This window comes from Octopus bimaculoides, chromosome 24 (genome assembly GCF_001194135.2).
Source record: "Octopus bimaculoides isolate UCB-OBI-ISO-001 chromosome 24, ASM119413v2, whole genome shotgun sequence".
Taxonomy (NCBI): Eukaryota; Metazoa; Mollusca; class Cephalopoda; order Octopoda; family Octopodidae; genus Octopus; species Octopus bimaculoides.
Window position 1 is genome coordinate 21,265,978 of NC_069004.1, and position 4,119 is coordinate 21,270,096.

A 4,119-nucleotide genomic window follows, 5' to 3' on the forward strand; every position below is an offset into this window, starting at 1 on the left:
CACACGTGTATATATACATAAATATATGTATATAGCATAGATAAATATATACATATATATATGTGCGTGTGTGTGTATAACGGTTTGATTATCTGGTTTATAACGATGTGGATCGCCAGTTTGTAACAGTGTTCGTTGAAGTAAATTACAAAATATTAAAAGTTTCGTCCCTTCTGATATTAATTCTTGGACTCATGTATTTGTACGTAATGATGCCACCCATCACTCACTGAATTATAAATACACTGGACCTTTAAAGTGTTGTCAATTAAAGATAAAACTAAGACCTTGGATATGTATGGTAAAAAGGAAATTGTCAGTTTAGACAAAAACTAAAAAAGCTTCATGTCACGAGAATAAAAATTTGGGCTACACATTTCAAAATAACTAGAAACAGAACAATTCACAAGACAGCGAATTTAAGGTTGAGGAAAAGATCCACAAGTCACTTTTAAAATCACCTAACAGCGAAAAGAAAACTAGAAGTGGTTCCCAAAAGACTTTCTCAGTTTGTTTGAATATATTCCTCATGGACTTTTTATTCCTGGAATTAAAAAAAAAAAAGATTTTAAAATTTTTTCTAGGGAAATTATTTTGAACAATTTGATAAACTTTCCATGAACGCTGTAAAACTGTGATACGCGGTTATTTTCATTTGTTTAACATGTGGACTCATTTGTATATTTGACTTCCTAAAAATATTAATTTCAACTATGTATTGAAATATATTTGTATTATTCTTTTTTTTTCGCGAAATTTTAACAATTTTTCTGGTTGAGGGCTTATGTAGTGTAGCAAGTCATAATAAACCTTTATCGGCGGTAATATGACGTAATGGTCATGTTACCCGAATAGGCATAATTGCTAGTTTCCCATTGGTTAAAATTACTGCCCATATTTGAATTCTAACTTTCGTCAAAGAGAAATCTTTCACGAAATACGGTTCTTAGAATTCAGGTATGCGCAGTTATAAAAACCCCGATTGTTTGGGAAATTAATCAGTGTTCGTTGGGTGTCACTCGATTCCACGACACTCACTCTCAAGATATTGGTTATTGCCATGCCATGTCTCTTATCTAATTCAACAAGACTATTTTGAATTGTTGTTTAAAACTCCTGTAGCTTAGTTATGGAAGAATTAGTTAATATAAATTTTATGTCGTAATTCTCTACGACAGTTTTCTTTTGACTTACAAAATGTACTGTAAATATTAAATGAACGTAAATAAACTAATTTAGTAAATAATTTCCTTTTCTTCATTTTCTTCAACCTGTTGATGAAATTTATTTCTGCAACTATGAAACTGTTATTAGAGCGGTGAAAAAGAGCTAGCTTTATTATCTTCAACATATATGCACGTTCAGCGTCTTGTGGTGTGTATAATTCACCAGCCTGAGTTAAGATTTATGTATGGTGATAAATGATTATAATTAAGTTATAAATGATGGGTTTATCACCATAGTTTCCTATTCAAGAAATAATTATATTCATTATCTCTTCCAAGTCAAACCTGTTATAAACTGACGATTCACACCGATAATCAAAACCGTTCGAGTGACACCCAACGAACATTGATTAATTTCCCCAAAATCGGGGTTTTTATAACTGCGCATACCTGAATTCTAAGAACCAGGCAACATGACCATTACGTCATATTACTGCTGATAAAGATTTATTATGACTTGCATCGCTACACACACACACGCACACACGCACGCACGCACACACACACACACACACACACACACACACACACACATATATAAATGGAGTTAAACGTAGGTGTTATTCAAATTCTTTTACTTCCGATACATGTTTCGAAGATATCACTGGTATTATTCTAAAAGACCACAATAAATAATTTAATTTAGATTGGTTGATTCTTTCAATTTCGATACCTTATGATAAAGGCATGGAATTCTGTCTCCTCTGTAATTCTGAACTATTTTTGATTCTTTTTTCTAAAAATCCCCTTGTAAACACGGTTACAGAGCGTGCATACCGATGTAAACATTGGCAGAAGCAATTATATATAATTTAAACATTAATTTTCTTCTTACATTTCACATTCACTAGATATATCTTTTTCCATGACTTTAAGGCTTTATTTAATTTACATACCGTTCTATACTTCTCATTTATTTGGGGTGTTTTTTCCTTTACTCCTCCTCTTTCTATAGGCTACCTTTGACATTATATCCTCCAACGTTTTCTTAAAAATAAACTTAATAGCATTCAGTTAATCACTATACATATCCATCATATTCTGTTAAAATGTCTTATTGATGAGTTTCATTTCTTCATTTCCCTGAAGAGAAGATTACATTGTTTTACACCATTTAATCCTTTGGAATAATACCAGTGATATCTTCGAAACATGCATCGAAAGTAAAAGAATTTGAATAACATTTATTTATTTACATATATTATACAAAATATTTCATGTTAACCAGGAGTTTCTACCTTTAAAAACAAGGAGTTACACCCTTTTTACTTGTGTGATTTTTTGCTACCCTGGTAACTATTTATAAATTTTTCCGTGCTAATTGTTAACAAGAGAAAAAAAAACACATCTATCTATCTATCTATCTATCTATCTATCTATCTATCTATCTATCTATCTATCTATCTATCTATCTGTCTGTCTGTCTGTTTGTCTGTCTGTCTGTCTGTCGGTCTCTCTCTCTGTATTTGCAATCTGATTTCATTTCTGCTAGCATTGACTTCAGGTACGTGATTGCAACCAATAACTGGGACTCCTTTTAACATAGTGAAAAACATAGAGAAAGACATAGTGCTAGATATTAAAAAAATAAGCTATTTGGGGCTAGAAATAAAGCGGAAAACGTGAAATTTTTTGAGCAGGCACGTGTCTTATGTGAAATCTGTGATGAGCCCGAGTGACGCTAATGACCTGGAGTCGCCCCTGGTAATACATACATGACGAGTTGAAAGTTGTGCGCCTTTATGATTGATATGAATCTTAATTCTATAGCTATCTAATGCTATTTTAGGCCTGCAACCACCAGTATTATTGTTGTTATTATCAACTATTTATATTACAATAATAATATCTATATTAATATTCAGTTCTGAATATTTAATCCTTATTACTATGTTTACACTGGAGCTGTTCTGATCTTGGTGCATAACAATTCAGAACGCCAACAGACTTCAACGTGAGGAAGGTAATGCTTTTCGCCAGAATCAGAATTCATGATCCAAGTATATCCAAATACCAAAATAAATAGCATTGGGCTATATAGGTACGTTAAAAATTCTTTAAGCCATTAGCCCAAACACTGTTGATTTTCTGTCGTATTTTTCAGTATTATTGGTGTTTAAATGAGAGTTTTAACTCCTCTTTCTAGCAGGTAGGCGCCTTGTGCGCCCTTATCATTGATATATATATATATGTGTGTGTGTGTGTGTGTGTGTGTGTGTGTGTGTGTGTGTGTGTGTGTGTGTATTCACACATACATACATATACAGTTTTTTCGCATGATGTAACAATTTTATTCATCAATAAGAAAACTCGTTTGAAACAGCTGTAGTGATGACATCTTGTCTTCTCTCGCACACCGAGATATGGTGGGTGCAACGCAAATTCATCGGAAGGGACTTGGTTTTGGCGCAGATCAGTTCAGACTGTTTGCAAGTAAGATGCAGAGCGAACGCAGATCTGTTGTTAGCAACAGCGTCAAAACGAGGGAAACAGAGAGAAGAGAGCTTCATTTGATCCAATGCATTCAACAAGGACAGATGACGAGATGAGAGGAACATGTTTTTGAGATGAGATATGGAGGTGGACCACATCTCGGCTAAGTTTTCTGATTCGTTCATTCTATGATGTTTTATCATCACCTACAAATCTAGGAAGATGGAATAATATATTCTTTCCAACTGTTCACTAGCATAGAACAGGTATACATGGAGAATGCTATAAAAAAACTAAATTGATCTCAAAAACAAACGTTGCAAAGCGTTTAGAGTGGAGTATAAAAACCTACAGAATTGGTCCCTAGAGCAATGGAAGAATGTTATTTTCTCGGACGAGTCATCCTTTACCTTATTTCCGACCACCAGCCGAGTTTGTGGGTGGAGACAGCCAAAAGAAG